Genomic DNA, 17,317 nt, shown 5'->3' with positions numbered 1-17,317 from the left:
CCGGCAACCCCGAAGGAGCGGGGTGTGCGTACGCGGGCGTGCGTGTGTGAGTGTGTGTGTAGAGCCTCCCTCTGGATCTGCGCTGGCCTGGAACCCACCCTCTCTTTGTGGGGAGAGCTCCCAGTGCGCAGGCCCTTAAAAAAATTCCACCCAAGAAGGAAAACCCTTGTTCTGACCTTTCCCCTAAGCCAGCAGACAGGCAGCCGCCTTCGGGCGCTGCAAGAGGCTCGAAACGCTTCGAGTCCGCGCACTTTCTGCCTCGCTGGTTTCCAAATTTGACCTCCCGGCAACCAGCCAAGAGAGTGGCTGTCGGGGGGTAGATGCGAGGCCTTGAGCCGAAACCTGGGCTCTTATATCCATAGCTGTGGATGTTCGTACCTATGGGGAGCTCTTTGGGTGTTTGCGCCCTGGGGCCAGGAACTACCGGTGTTAGGAGTAGATGCGCGTGTGTGCGTACACTTGTGCCTGCTCCATCTGTAGACGTCTCTTCCGATTTGTATTTAGAAGTTCACGCTCAAGACAGTTCCGGATGTACAAGCATTTGGTTGTTTTATAATCAAGATGCGTATAATCAAGATGTATATGTTGCAGATGTGGGCGCTCAAAGTACACGGAACAACAATAATAAAATAGCTGGCATAGAAGGGGCACGTGCACGTTCCAGGGACTCGGTTAAGCCCCCCCCCAAACTGATCTTTTTTCATCCTCACCATTAACCCTATCAGGTGTGCACGATTTTTATGCCTGTTTTACAAAGGAGGAAACTGAGGCACAGAACGGTTAAATCACTTACCCAAGATCACCCGAGAAACTGGAGCTAGAATTCGAACCGAAATGGGCTCCAGAATCCACTTTAATCATTATTCCACTAATTCAGGTGGAGGTATACATACCTGCGGTACATATGTCCTGGATGTAGAGAAATCTATGGGCGTGTTCTGGATTTTGGTGTGTGTCCCACGCGCTTGTTCTCGTACGAGAACATTGTCATTTCTTCGGATGTCTGTAGTGCAGTGTCTCTCCGGTGCCCCGAAGGACCCGTCGGGGCGAAGACCGCAAGCTTGGGGCCTTTGTTCCCAGGCAGATGAAGCGAGAGGTGGGCTGGGGACAAAACCCCATTTAAAAATGCCTGCGGCGGGCACTGAAGCAGAACCCGAGTTCCCGTCGGGGTCTGAGTCGCGAAGGAGAGGGAATTAGCACAGCGCCGGCGTGCGCGCCAGGGCGCGCAGGGCGACCACACTAACTCCGGAGTTTCTCCCCCGGGGTCAGGGTCGGAGAGCGAGCCTCGGGCTCTGGGTGTCTCAGGCTTTTCTCCCCGCGTCCCTAGCATTTCCTGTGCTCCATCTGCCTCGGCGCGAAGGCCGAGGACTGCAGGTGGGGACTCTGCCGGCACAAGGACCGTTTGTTCGTTCCTGGTTCGACCTGCCCAGCTTCCAGGAACCTGAGTAAATTTAATTCTTCCTGCCTGCTTACTCTCAACTCTTTGACCTCAGCAGGGAGCCGAAGGCTTGGCTAGTGGGGAGAGATTCTACCCAGAAGCGGGAGAAGGGGTGCAGAGGGCGTAGGAAAAGGGGTGCCTGGTTATGTGACAGCAGCCAGGTTCCTGCAGCCTAGGCACCTGAAGACCCCACGCACCTAGAGAGCCAAGGCCCGGGTTTGGCTGCAGGCTGGGCCGGGGCGAAACAACAAAATGCTCGGGTAGGGAGTAGGGACCCTTCTTCTCTGCGCCCAAGACGCAAGGCGCTGTCTGCCCCGCGGCTGCGATGAGGTCGGGCAGCCTTGGCGTCTTGGATGGCGCAGCTTCGGTGCGTTACTTGGAATGCGGAACAGTGGGGGGTTAGTGAGGGGACATTGGTACCGTCCAAACCTTCCGGCTCTTCCCCTGCCCTAACCCGAGTCCAGTGATCCCAGTCAGCCGGTCTATTTCAGCTTTTGAAATGCGATCCCTTGCGCCACTTCGCTTTCCCGCTAATGACCCGGGCTCTGGTTTCGGGTCGAGGAATCGCACCGGAGGAGAGGATTGCTTCCCCAGGCCCGCTCCAGCCAACCCTCGCCTAGGCGCTTTCCCGCCGGCGCACGGGCCCGGGAGGGTGCGCCCCTGCCCCTTCAAGGTCATCCCAGGCGCAGAACTGACACTCGCACGCGAACTTCCTTCCTGCCACTTTTGCGTGTTGCCGTCCACCCCAGTCCCCAGCGCGGACATCTTTGGAGGAACTTTTTTCTTTGTGCCAAGACAAGGCGCCCCTCACTTTCACAGTAGCCCCAGGGGAGCCCCAGCCATCTCCTGTCGTTACTTTAGTCGCCCCCACCCCCCAATCCTCCTAATCCGGGCATAGAGCTCAAGTGTGAGCCTGTTACGGAGCCACTGCTAATAGTGTGTCTGTCGCATGGTGTACCCATCACCCCAGTTAACACGCGGCCTAACCTCTGGCGCCCACTCTCCCGAAGGCCCGCACCTTTTAGCTAATTGGGCATCCTCTAGGGTGGGGGCACTTCACCAGAGGTCAGAGCTCATGACTTCAGCGAATCCCCAGACATCACATACAAAAGTTTGTTACTGTGCATATATGCAGATTTGGGGCAGAACCCTACAATTTTTCTCAGATCCTCAGAGATGTGTGAGCCCAACCAAATTAAGACCCACTCACTGCTCTGAGGACAAAAAGAAATGGCCCCTGGGGACTCTTGTCTTGGCCAGGTCGCATTTAGCTTTAGGGACTAGCTCTCTCCATCTCCACCTCTCTCACCTTCTGGAAGGACACTATTTTCTTGCTTATTTTGACTCTAAGCCTCCAGACCCCCAAGGCCTCAGGCATTGTCTAATTAGTTGATTAATTAATGGTGTTAACGTAGCCAAATGATTTTGAACAGCCATTATCACTCCCTATGAATTCTGTGCTAATTTCCTGTTGCTAGGTTCGCCGCCACTCGCTCTGGCAGGTAATAAAAGGAAACCACTTTTCATAAAACAAAATTACTTTTTACTACATTCCTCCCATCTCAAGATCTAGGGAGACGGGAGCCGCGGGGGAATCCCCTTTGTGGAGAGACTATTGGGGTCCAGGTTGGGGGTTCCCTGGCCTCTACACCCCCCCACTAGCCACACACATCCTGGTAATATGGGCAGGTTTTGTCTTTGCTTGGCTCCTCCAAAGGGCTTAGGTTTTTCATTAAGCCGTACCTGGTGGAATCAGGGGCCTGAATTTGGGAAGATAGGCGTGTACGTATTGGAGGGCTAAGTTTAGGGTCCAAGGGTCACCTGAGCCTTTTCCTCAGGGTAAAGGTTAATGAGATGAAGCATGGGATCTCTTTTAATGCAGATAATTGCCTTTCTCTTTACTGCCCAGCAGAGCCTAGAACACAGTAGGCACCTACATGGAAACGTGTGTGTGGGTCCAGCCTAAACATATTCAGGGAATCCATTACCTTGGAAGGCAGAGGTTAGATCGGGTACCTTTTAAAACATCTCCCCCATTCCTCTCGTGCATCCCTCTTTTGTTTCACTTTTTATTCAGGCAAACACACTAACAGCACATGAAGATTCATGAACACTTAAGGAAACATCCTAGACATGGCAGAATGTTCCAGGGGAGAGGGAATGGTTCCTCTTTCCTCTCCTCCGATAAAACAGGATGCCAGGGGAAGCCCCTCATCACCCCGAGTCCTGACTAAATAAATCCCTGTTGGTCCATACTTGGCCACTTAGGGATGATTTTCTTCCTGGCATCAAGGCAAGATGGATTTCAAACAAAACAACGTAAGCTGAGGCTACCTGCTTCTCTCCCCGCCGCCGCCGTCTCAGCCCCCACATCCACGAATTCCCCACCAGCCTCTGCTCCACTCCACACTTTCCCCCAAGACTTTCTCCCAGGCACTTCGCAAGTGGATGGTGAGGCCAGTGTTTGGAGACAGCCTCAGGGAGCTGAGGACACGGTACTTTTTTCCTCTATTTGTTGGTAAACAGGCCATTTCGGTGCTAGTTTTATTTGACATGAAAGTCTTCCTGGTGTTATTTCCCCCCATTTCTTGATACTTCCTGGTCTCTGAGCTGGAGCAGAGACTTGAGATGAGACAGCTCAAACAGGAAGTCAATCAATACCACCTCTTGGTTCCTCCCGGGGAAAAAAAAATTCAAGCTACCTGTTCTGCAGAGCTCAGGGAAGGGAGGATAGAGGAGTAAAAGACGCTTAACTCCAACCTTCCGCGCACACCTTTGCATGGCCGTTCCTTTGCTGCCATCTGCTGGCACTGTGGGGAAGTGCATGGAGCTGTTCCAAGAGTTCCAGGAGGCTGAGGGTCGCTCACTCACTCATCATTCATTCATTTAGCAAATAATCGCGGCTGAGACACAGTCTCTGTTCTCATGAGATTTGCATTCCAGTGAAGCAAGTTTCACGGCCATTCTCTGAAAGTAAGATACAGAGGGAACAAGGTGTCTGAGGAAAGAGCTGGAATTTGGAGGAAGAGAAGAGGGGCTGGAATTCTGGCTTTGTCATTTACTGGCTTGGGTGCCTTTTAGCCAGATGGCTTAACTTTTCTGGTTCCAATTCCTCCCAAAGTGAAAATGGAATAATGATGCCTGCAGTCTGAGGTGCTTACTTACACTTACAAAGCACCCGCCCCATCAACAGTTAACATTATCTTCTCCTTTTGGAATGATGTGACTAAATTCAGACAAAAGTAGAGTTTATTTAGGTAGCTTCTCCTTCTTCTTGAGTGTTCTGGAATATTGTTTTTAAACCAATAGTGCAATAAACCAACATTTGTTGAGTGGGGATTCTGGGTACGGGTTTCAGAGGCTCCAAGGTGAATGTGATGTGGCTGGTCTTCCAGCTAGGCGTCCTCTTTAGAAGCTGCCCCCCTAGTCACACACTTACTGACAGCAGTCCCAAATGACTATGCCAGTCCCAGCTGTCGCTCCCATCCTTTCTCACCTGTGGAAATTCTGTTCTTATGGGGCTCCCCAAATCCACTCCTGCCTGCCTCCCTTCCAATCCATCTGTCATACTGCAGCAGGACGGATCCCACGACCGTCGTCAGCCTCATCTTGCAATGTCTCCCACGGCCTGGCCCGTAGCATCAAGTCTAATCCTTCCACGGCCTCCAGAGGCGTGCCTGGTCTACCCCCACCTGCCTCTCCACCTGTGCCTTGCCCTTAGTCTTTAAAATCAAACTATTTTGGCCAAGACGTCATACTCCTTCCACCCAATTCAAGCTCTTTGCATATGCTGTTCCCTCAGCCCAAAGTTTTCCATCCTTGGCACTACTGACATTTTGAACTGGATAATTCTCTGTGGCGGGGGCTGTCCTGTGCACTGTAGGGTGTTTAACAGCATCCCTGGCCTCTACCCACTGGATGCCAACAGCACCTCCTCCTTCAGTTGTGACAATGTCTCCAGACATTGCTAAGTGTCCTGGGGGACCAGGGGGTCATATCACCCCTGGTTGAGAACCACTGCCTTAGCCTGAATCCCTTCGCCATCTTTCTCCTTGGTTTCATTTCAACACTGATATCAATGCTGCTTCCTCCATTAAGCCTTTTCTGACCTCCCAGACCGGATTAGGTCCCTCCGGTTACAGGTTCTCAGAGCCTCTAATACCCCTTCCATGGAGCAGAAAGCAATTACAGTTAGATAATGAATTGTGTAATGAGATGTTTAGTACTTGTCTCCACTAAGGGAGTGTATAGGGAGCATGTTGGTCTTAGTCACTGTTTGGAGGAGGCCTTACAAACCATAGACAACTTGTAAAGTCTTCTTGTATGATTACGTGCTATTGATGAAGCTGCCTTCAAAGTTTTTTTTTAGCTGAGTTTCACCTGCTTGAAACTATTAGGGCAATTGGGACCTTTTCTACTTGTCACTGCAGGCTTCCTCTGATGTCCGTCAAGGCTTCCATGGTCTAGAAAGCAGGAGTCAACAGTGTCAACAACCTACAGCCAGCAGGTGAAGTCCATCCTGCCACCTGTTTTCAAGTGGCCTGTAAGCTAGGACAGGTTTTTATATTTTTAAATGGTTTGAAAAAAAATCAAAAGAAGAATACTTAACGACATGTGAAAGTGACTTGATATTCAAATTTTAGTGTTCATAAATAAAGTTTTATTGGAATCCAGCCACACCCATCATTTTCATTTTTATCTACGGCCGTTTTCTCTCTACAATGCCCGAGTGAGTCGTTTCAACAGAGCCTACATGACCTGTCAATTCAGAAATATTCATTATCTGACCTTTTGCAGAAAAAGTTTACTGTCTCCATGACTAAAGGAAGGGGTGGCTACTACATCCTGTTTTGTTTTGTTTTTTTTTTTGGTGAGGAAGCGTGGCCTGAGCTAACATCTGTGCCTGTCTTCCTCTATTTTGTATGTGGGACACTGCCACAGCATGGCTTGACGAGTGGTACGTAGGTCTGTGCCTGGGATCCTAACCGGTGAGCCCTGGGCCACCGAAGCAGAGCACGTGAACTTAACCACTACGCCACCAGGCCGGCCCCAGCACACCCATTTTTCAAAAGGGAAAAACTGTGCTACAAATCCAGGGAAAGCCTGAAGTCCAGTTTCTGTGACATTGAGAGGGAACAAAAAGATGCAGACCAGGGCTCAGTCACTTGAAGCCTGGACTCTGAATGGGTTCAGTGAGGCTAATAATAAAAATTAAAAAATTGCTTTGGAACGGAAATGAGGCCTGGCACAGGAGGACATCTAGCATTCAGTAGATCCTCAGTAAAATAGCCGTTCATTCACAAAAGGTCGCCTCCCCCGGGCAGGAGCACAGGATCTGGGAGAAAAGGCGCTGGCCGCGAGATGTAGGCAGGTTCAGTCTGAGATGACTCCACCAAAGGTTAAAAATAACAGACTGTGGGAGTCAAAGGAGAGTGAGCGGCGATGGCTTCAGCAAACTCAGGGTGAAATCGGCTTTGTTTTAGATTCTGCTCTCAGTGAAGTCAAAGCAGAATGCCTAAAGCTGCCAGACAAAAGCTGAGGCTTTCCATGAATGACTTTTTTTGTGATTTCCTTTTCTTTGGGCTGAATGGAGGAGACGTAAGGTCATGTTTGCTCCTTCCTAATGCTTGTAGCAATTCAGCGCGCACAAAAGAGGCCACACAATTTTTTTCTTTTCTCTCTCTCTTTTTCCTCCTCCCTCCTTCCCTCTCTCCTTTCCTCCCTTCCTCCCTTCCTTCCTTTCTTCCCTCCCTTCCTTCCTTCCTTCCTTCCTTCCTTCCTTCCTTCCTTCCTTCCTTCCTCCCTCCCTCCCTCCCTTTCTTATTCTAGACAACAGCTGTGCCTCTGAGGGTCAGCATCAAATCTAATCCTTGATGGAGGAAACTGAGGCTTGGAGAACTGAATTGATGTGCCCAAGTGTCCACATCCACTCATGACTTAATCACAAAGCTCGGGGCTCCCCCTTCTGTGTCCCTCATAATGATGCTTTGTCTCCCTCTCAGCTTTGGCCTAAATGAGAGTCTCCTTATTTATCATTCTGAAGCCCCAGGATTTACAGAACCCAAATCCAAGCTGAAAATGGAGGCAATTACCCAGATAATTTAGGTAAACGTCGGGGTTGTGTTGTGAGTGTTTTAACATCCAGGTCTGAATTATTGGAGTAATTGTTCCCACTCCTCCTTCTCATTGTGCCGCTGAAGAGGCAATTCTCCCCTGACAGCGCCTGTTTGTTTTGTCCGGGGTGAGCAAGGCCCCTAGCTGAGGAGAGAGGGCGAGAACAAAACTCCAGCAAGGGAGAGGCAGCCGGGCAGACTCTGGAGGGCCAAGCCAATTTGTGTTTGAGGTCAACAACCTTTGTGTTTCCATAAAAACCCCATCCGGGAGGCACACTCAAGCCCTTGCAATTCTACCCTGTGAAAACGCTCCCAACATAGGAAACATCAAAGGAGCATTGACGTGTGTATATGTGTGTGTGTGTCTGTACGTTAAGAAAGAAAATTAAGCAAATGAAGGGGACTTTTATTTTAAAACTGAAAATAAGTCTTCTATAACTTCTTAGAAAAAGATAGTGAATTTTGGAGTCCAAGACTTCTGTTCTCTCCCCATCCACCGCAGACCCCTGCTTCCCGTTTGCTTACGGACCCTGGGATAAGCTTAAGCTTCTGGAACCTTCACTTCCCTCCTCTTAAAACTGGGCTGATAATGATCCTTGCTTTACAGGGTTGTTGGGAGATAATATAGATCCAGGGGATAGCCAGGGCACCGGCACACAATAACTCGGACACATGCCTTCTATTATTGTCCTCCATGGGGTTTGAGATACCACCTGCTAAAAACGCCATCATGTGCATTTCCAGAAACAAGGCAACAGCCCCAGACCTCCCAGCCAGCTTCTTTCCCGGTCGGCACACCTCGGGGAAACAGGAAGGCTGGTGCCCCACGGACACCCGAACAATGGGAAATCCATGCATTAAAGTTTTATAGACTGTGGGAGCCTAGTTCAAAAGAAACAGGCTCTGGAGGAAAGCAAACTGGTGTCCAATAACATCAAGTAGGAGCAGGGGCCCTGAGTACATAAGCTTCTTGCCTCTGTTCTTATTTATTTATTGCTACTGCTTGCGCCGGTCAGGGCAGCGGGGGGGTTGGCAGGCTTACTCTTTGTTGGAGATAAGGAAATGGAGACCCAGAGGGTCAAGGCTTACATGTCAGGACCCACAGCCATTTCAGGGCCAGAGGACTCAGCGTTTAGTAAAAACAAGGTCAACTCAGCAAACAAAAAGGAGTAAAAAATGTTGAGTGTAAATAGAAACATTTGCAGCGACAATAAAAATCAAACAGGTGTACTGTCTCCAATCACTTGTTGTTCATCCCAAGCTTCCATTTGGAGCAGCCATTCTAGGCCCAGCTGCACATTCGACTCACTGGGGGGTGCTTTTAAAGGACCCCAAGACCTAGGCTCCACCTCAGACTGGTAGAATCAGAGTTTGAGGGACAAACCCTGGCCTCTGTATTTTTTAAAAGCTCCCCAAGTGATCTGAAAGGACAGCTAAGCCACCTGGAGCCATTGATAATCCCTACAGGGTGCTCATAATCTCGTTAATAAGTCGTGTTTAGGAGTGAAAAAAAGAAAACAAATATTTCCTACTTGTTGAGTCAAACGAGGCTTCAAACAGAAAAAGAAAGAAGGCATCGAACCCCAGCCCTGAAATTTGGGTTATTAGGTTTCTTCCCTGGGGATCCATGATCCCCTGAAAGTGGACGCAGAGTTTGCTGATGGTGCGTAGACGTGCTTTTTCCTAGGGAGATGATTCATGCTTTTCATCAAATTCTCCAAGTAAGTGGATAGCCGCGCCCTTCTCCCCAGAAGTTTAAAAGTCACTTCTCCGAGATGAAGTCAAACTGAGTAGATTCCAGGAAGGAGATTGTGGAGGGATCAAACTAAATCTCATGTCATTAAATCCACTGCTGTCATGTCCAACACTGGGCCAAACTGTTCAAGGTCATGGCCTGGCGCCTTCGATTCTCCCGGCCTCCAGTGACCCTGGTGAGCGTGCCTCCTTGGACCCTCTTTCTTTCTTCAGTTCCCATGACCTCACAGCCCTCTGGTTCTCCTCCTGCATCTCTGGGCACTTTCCTATCAGGGGTCCTGCAGGGCCTTCCTCTTTGCCCATTCCTTACATAGTGCAGCCTCTTGATTTCCATCGTCGGTCCTCTCCTCTTCTCAGGATACATGTTCTCCTTGTTCCCAGGGCTCCCTAATCATCAACATGTTGGCAATTTCAAAATTCGTCCTTCTCGGGGGCCGGCCCGGTGGCGCAAGCGGTTAAGTGCGCGCGCTCCGCTGCGGCGGCCCGGGGTTCGCTGGTTCGGATCCCGGGCGCGCACCGACGCACTGCTTGGTAAGCCATGCTGTGGCGGCGTCCCATATAAAGTGGAGGAAGATGGGCACCAATGTTAGCCCAGGGCCGTCTTCCTCAGCAAAAAAAAAAAAAAAAAAGAGGAGGATTGGCGGATGTTAGCTCAGGGCTGATCTCCTCACACACACAAAATTCGTCCTTCTCTGGGCAGATCTTCCTTCTGAGCTCCAGGCCCATGGACTTACTGGATGTCTCAACCTAGACATGTCGATCACGCCTTAAAGGCAATGTATTCAACCTGAATCCATTATCCCTGCTCCCGCCTGCCAAAGCCGAGCACTTCCACTTCTGCGTTTCCTGTATCATTAACTGATATTAATCCATCCATCTATCCAACAACTATCTACTGAACCCCTCTTCTGTGCCAGCATTATGCTAAGTGTTAGGAATACAGAGATGCCCAAAGAAGATACATCTCTGCCCTCATGGAGTTTACAGGCTATAGGTGGAGACAGTCCTGAAGCAAGAAAACACACAAATGAATATAAACTTACATACTGTGAGAACTTTTCTGAAAGGAGAGAATAGGATTCCAGGTAAATAACTTGGACTGATTCACAATCCCACTGGCCTCAAATGTACCCCTCAGAGATCCAAGAATAACTTGGACCGTGTAGGATGATGTGGGAAAGTTTCCTCAAGAAGTGTCATTACGGGTGGGACACGAATGAGAAATTGGGGTTACCCAGGTGATGAGGAGAGGCGTGACTAAGGGATAAATCATAAGGCAGTCAGCAGATTCCCAGGAAAAACAGAACAGCAATCTATCCCATGGATGCGTCCAGGAGGAGTACAGATCTGTTAAAGGAACTTGAGAAACCAAATGTGTGCCCAGCTCAAAATGGAGAGGGAGAGTCGAGCTGCAGCCAAAAAGACGGCATTACCACAGCTGCAGAAAGATGGGATTAAGATCATTTATTTATTCAATAAGTATTTACAGTCATGCATCACTTAATGATGAGAATACGTTCTGCGAACGTATCGTTGGGCGATTTCGTTGTCATGCGAACATCATAGAGTGCGCTTACACAAACCTAGATGGTATAGCCTACTACACACCTAGGCTGTATGGTACTAAGCTTACGGGACCACTGTCGTATATGTGGTCCATCATTGATGGAAACGTCGTTATGCGGCGCATGACTGCATTGAGTGTCTACTCTATACCTTGCGCTGTTTCTGATGTGTACAACGATGATCAGACTCTGCATTCATGGAGCTCATCGCCTATTCAGCTCCTGTTGAAGGGAAGGGATGTTAAACTCTGGAAATTCTTAACCTTTTCTGAGCCATGAGCCCATTTGATAGATTTGTGAATCTTAAGAACTCTGTCTCAGACGAATGTTTCAAATAAATAAAATAAAATAAAATACACAGGATTTCAAAGGAAATCAATTATATTGAAATACACTTCTCAAGAACTCCTTTGCTTCGACTTAGAGGATATCTCCGAGGTGAAGGTGATGACTCAGGCTGTCACACCCGTGAGACTTGGGACTTGTAAACTCATCCACCTGATTTCCTGCTCTGAGTGTGTGGTTACTGAACAGCTTATTCATTCAACTTGCAGAACGGATTTCACCGTCAAATTGAGTTTCTCTCCAGAAGATGCCTTGCTCAGGGGACTGGAGACACTGATTTCCTTGGCAGCTGTAGGGTTCCTCATGGATTCATAAATTGGATTTCTGATGGACACATCTGACTTTAGCGGGATTATGGGTCAGTTCATTCTACATAGATATATTGCCCAGTAAATATGCAAATTCCAGGGCCCCCTCCCAAGCTCCTGAGTCAGAAAATCGTCCTATGGGTCCTGAGGATCTGAATTTTAAATGCGATTCTCCAATTTCAATTGTGATTTTAAATTAGTGATTACATTTCGAATTCTCTAAATCAGGAGTCTGCAGAATTTCTCTGCAAAGGTCCAGGTGGTAGATATTTTCGGCTTACACAGTCTGCAACACAGCTACCCGTCTCTGCTGTTGCAAAAGCAGCCATAGACAGTATGTGAACAAATAGGTGTGACTGCGTTCCAACAAAATGTTATTTATAGACACTAAAATGTAAATTTCATATACTTTTTACATGTCAAGAAATATTATTCTTCTTTTGACTTTTTATAATCATTAAAAAAAAAATGTAAGGATCATTCTCAGCTCACAGGCCGTAGGAAAATAGACAGCAGGCTGTATTTGGCCCACAGGCCATAGTTTGTCAGTCCTTGCTCTAGAAGAATCTGTATTTTGAGGATGGATTTAGCTCTTTTCTGATAACTTTCCAAAAGCATGATCGCACCTCTGCAAGACAGTTTTGCATTAATGTGATTTAGGGGTATCTCAAGAATAGTTGAATTGTGGGTGTTTCTAGGTGTTGTAGGCTGAATTGTGTCCCCCTAAAATTTATATGTTGAAGTCTTAACCTCTAGTGCCTCAGAATGCGACTATATTTAGAGATAGTCTTTAAAGATGTGATTAAGTTAAAATAAAGTCATTAGGGTGGGCCCTACTCCAATTGACTGGTGTCCTTATAAGAAGAGGAGATTAGGACACAGACACACACAGAGAGAAGACCATGGGAAGACACAGGGGGAAGACGGCCATCTACAAGTCAAGGAGAGAGGCCTCAGAAGAAAGGAACCCTGCCAACACCTTGATCTTGGACTTCCAGCCTCCAAGGCTATGAGACAATAAATTTGTGTTGTTGAAACCACCTAGTCTGTGGCACTGTGTTACAGCACCCTAGCAAACGAATACACTAGGTCTTGGGTGCACTTGTCATAGAAAGTCATTCTTTTTTTTTTTTTTTTTAAAGATTTTATTTATTTATTTTTCCCCCCAAAGCCCCAGTAGATAGTTGTATGTCATAGCTGCACATCCCTCTAGTTGCCATATGTGGGACGCGGCCTCAGCATGGCCGGAGAAGCGGTGGGTCGGTGTGCGCCCGGGACCTGAACCCGGGCTGCCAGCAGCAGAGCGTGCGCACTTAACTGCTAAGCCACAGGGCCGGCCCTAGAAAGTCATTCTTAATCTTCCCAACGACCCGGTGAGGGAGGTTTATCAGTTCTCTTTTCTAAGTGGGAAGGCAAAAAATTTGGAGAGTTGGACTGATTGTCCAAACTCACACAGTTAAGAAGTGGATTAAAATTTCAGAGCCATTACTCTGCTCTGCATCCCCGTGTGTCACCGTGGAGCAGAATTCCCTATTTGTTCTTTGTAGACAATGTGACATGCAATGGAAAGCTTTGAGTGGAAGAAACCTGTTGCAGAAGCAGATGCTGTGTGTTAGGAGTCCACAGTCTCCCAGGTGATGAGCGGTGGGAGGGAGCTGCAGGTAAGTCCCTTCCTTTCTTTGGATCCTCCATTTGCATCCCTGTGAAATGGCCACATTGGACCAGCGGAATTCCCAAGGCCCTTGGCAACAGTATCATAGTAAGATTCAAGGCCAAATGTCTTGCCCACTTCAGTTAGTTTCTTCTTCTAGAAGATTCCTCATGTTTAGTGCCAAATTCTTGTCTCATCAATGGAGCTACCATGTTTATTTGGCTGAAGGCCATGGGACTTCTGAGAAGAGAAGGAAGGCACATATTTATAGCCAAGGAACCCCATAACCATCGTCTGCTCTTTCCTCTCAACTTCAAAAACACCCCGTTCCATTTCCTTTCCGTGGCAGCGTTCGTTTTACGAGCTCAGAAGGGATACAGACGTCCCCTCCCTCATCAGGAATGCCAGGATCGGCTTTGTTGTCGAATGCCGGGATTGGCGCCCGCAGATGGGGATGTCTTTGGCAGGAGGTTTAATGAGTTTTCCATCTTCGGGGTGGTGGGTGCTTTCTTTACTCCACATCCTCGCTCTCCCAGGCTGGGACCTCGCGCTCTGCCGCCAGGCTGGCCCCGGAGAACAATCCCCCCTTTCTGGGGCTGCCATCAGTTCATGGGAGTGGGGCGGAAGTGCCCGGGAGCAGGGGTGGGGGCAGATCCTGCTGACACGGGGAAGGCCACAAAAGCTGGCATTACAATGTCAGAGCCTGCAATAAGGGCCTTGTTTCGGGTCCCTTGTCTGAGCGTCAGAAGAGACCACTGGCTGGGCGGAAATGGGGTGAGAATGCAGTGCCATTGTCCCAGCTGGGGAGGCCCAAGGGGGCCCCCTGGGACCCCCCCCAGGAGGCTCTTGAGGACCACTTCAGACAGACTCCTGAGTCTTCAGGGATTAAGGAAAGGCCGGGGGGGAGTAGGGTGGGAGCTCGCACACTGCCCCCCTGAACCCCGGGGCTCCTGAGGGATTAGGGCACAAGGTTTTGACTGAGAATCCAGAAGCGTCCACACTGTTCACTCTTTTTAAAAAGTGTCCACTTTGTTTTGGGAAGCTTCCCCTCCTCTGCTTTGCAATCTGAAGACAAGAGGCACTTTGGCCAAGGAACAGACTCAGAAATGATAAATGGCTAGTATTGGGGACAAATTCAATTTTCTGAACAGAAATGGTTTAGTATGCAAGATGGGGCCTTTAGATAACCATGGTCTGTATTTTTGGGGGGACATGGCAACCACAATATCCCCCCCACTCCCCTCAAGCCAGTCCAACAACATGAGTGAAGGCAGTGAGCCCCTGGCTAAGGGGGGCCGGTTAGGACATACATTCTCAATGGGGGTGAAGATTAATTTGGGGTGGGGTGGAGGGCACAAATCTTGCTCTATTTATGAATAAAGCACAGATATACATACAGTACACAAACAGACATGCAGTGTTTAATATCACAATATCTGTGATATAAAAATTTCATGAGGTGGGCCATGAGGAAAAAAATGTCCAAAAAGACTCCTTAAGGGGTGCAATAATGAAGAGTTTGAGAAACACTGCCCTAGAGTATATAGATTCCGTCGGAGAATCTGCATTCAAAAACCCAGTTTTGTAGCATTCTAGCTGTGCATCTTTGAGCCAGTTACTTAACCTCTCTGAGCTCAGTGTTTTCACACGTAAAGTGGAGACTATGCTACAACTGTATCCATGGATTTGAAGTTTTAACACATCTAAAGTGACTTGAACAGCAGCTGGGATCTAGCCAGCATTGGGTGGCGCGCTGTTATTTTTATTATTAGGATGCATAGCTTCAGCTGTGTCACTTTCTGTCTTCCAGAATTTGCGTGAAGGATTATACTGGCTAGATCCACTAACCTTGAATCCTACATGGTCACCCCAAGAGCTCAACTAAGAGATGCAATCTCATTAGGCTACTGATTAATTCAGGTTTTAGTATCAGGTGTGTGGAGCCCCAGGACTCAGAGATGGGGAACCCAGTGCCTGCCCCCTACCCTTGTGATCTATTGCCTTCCTTCACACCTATTAAAAATTAGGTACTGGGAAGGCCGTCCCGGGAACATAGAGTTCTGTCTGTTATCAGTCCTTTGCTATCCTCATCGTGATCCTTAGGAATTACGCCACATGTGCAATCCGTATTCTGGCAAAGCTCTTGGGCCACTCTGAGCTGTAATGAGGATCTAACAGAAGCCTCTGTTTTACTGGGGCCAACTATGTGCTGAGGCCTTTGGAAATTTTCCCCGTGTAAACATCGCTGCTTGCCGTCAGGCGTAATCCCCACTTTGCAGATGAGAAAGGGGCTTGGAGAAGTTATGTGACATCCCCGTGGTCACCCAGCCAGTGACATTTGAATCCCGAGTCCCCTGATTCCAAAGTTCTCTGTTGTCTTCCAGAGACAGCCTCCAAATTAGATAGAATAAGAAAAATAAGAATAATTCACTTTTGTTGACTGCAGGAGCTCCTATGGGCCCCAGATGAGGCTCTTGATGACCTCTTCAGACAGACCTCGAAGTCTCCAGACATTACATTGTGCCAGATCTCATGCTAAGCGCTAAGGGGCATTATAGTATTTCATTATCCAGGCCACTCTTTTCTTCCCATTCTTCAGATGGAGAAACTGATGTTCAGACAAATTCAAGTCACGTGCCTATGACCACACAATAGAGAAGTGGGAAAGATGGAGTTTGAATCCAAGCCTAATACCTGAGTGCCTGCTTCTAACCACTTCACTATGTCCCTTTCATTCATTCATTCATTCATTCATTCATTTTCCATTCAAGCAATCCCGTACTGAGGATTTAATAGACTGTGATTGCTGAGGTCTCCTCCTAGGGCTCCTGCTCTGAGGATTTTCTTTCTTGGCGCCTCATTGTCCTCTCCTCCTCCTCCGCTCTAAGTAGGGTTGGAAAGTGCAAATCCTGTTGTGAGAATCAGACCAGGTGAAGGTTGTGAACATGGCCAGGCCTGCAGTGCATTTGTTAGTTCTGTGAACTAAAACACTTCCCCTCTTCGGGGTCTCGGTTTCCTCATCAGTTAAAACAGGGGTAATAATACTGATCCCAAAGGGTTGTTGTGAAGGCAAAAAGAAATTGTGTGTGTACAACACTTATGAGAAAATTAACACGGGGAGGTCCTTCCCCGGGAGCAGAGATCTGCTTCTGTGACATCACTCGATCCTTGAGTAGGGTCGGCTGAAAGGTTGGAGGGGTCTGGAGTGGGGCCTCCAGACTCTTGGGACGCCCAGTTGTTTCTCATGTCCTGGCCATCGCTGTACATGGTGAGCACGTTTGGGAGAGTCCAACATAGCTGAGTCATGCATGAAGAAAAGTCCCTCCCACTAAGGTCAACTTGCATTCACTCACCCGCTCACTCCATTCATTCACTTCCTCATTCACTTATTCACTAACTCAATCACTCACTCATTTACTCACACACCCACTCCTTCACTAGTCACTCATTCATTCACTCATACACTCAGTCATTCATATATTCATTCACTTATTTATTCATGCTATAGTACTTGATAGACTCTTCATCACTTTCCAGATTACGTATGGTTGCTTGGGACTTGCGGCCGTGAACAAGACAGTCAAGGTGAGTGCTCACATTCTAGAGGGGGCAGGGAGAGTAAAAACTCAAGTCAAAAATGCACCTGATAAAAATGGATTGTGATACGTGCAACGGAGACAATAAACACATTGACGTGAGAGTGCAAGGGAGGGACCCATTCAACAGAGAGACACAGGAAGGGCCTCTAGACGTCTGGGGCAAAAATCGAGCCAGGGGAAGGGCTCAAAGCAAGCTCAGAACTCTTTGTGACCCCTTCTCAATAACTTTGCTGCTGTTGTCATTCAAATGTCACTAGGGCTCACTGGTTTTTCCAAAAAAATCTAAAAGGAAAGGAAGATTTAATAAAATCACGCACCAAAAAGTGCTTAGTACAAGCCTGGCATATTTTATTTTGAGTAAAAATACTATTGTTTTGTAATTGAATTTATTGCTTTAGAACATTGAGAACATTTTTTCAAGTCCATACGCACAACGCCTCTCCCTTTCCGTCATTTTAATACTTGCAGAGTCTGGCGAATGCTGCATTTTACGGCTATATCGCCATTGTACCCATACGAATAGACACTTCATTTGTAATTTAA

This window comes from Diceros bicornis, chromosome 35 (assembly GCF_020826845.1).
Source record: "Diceros bicornis minor isolate mBicDic1 chromosome 35, mDicBic1.mat.cur, whole genome shotgun sequence".
NCBI lineage: Eukaryota > Metazoa > Chordata > Mammalia > Perissodactyla > Rhinocerotidae > Diceros > Diceros bicornis.
Note: the sequence above shows the minus strand (reverse complement) of the source record.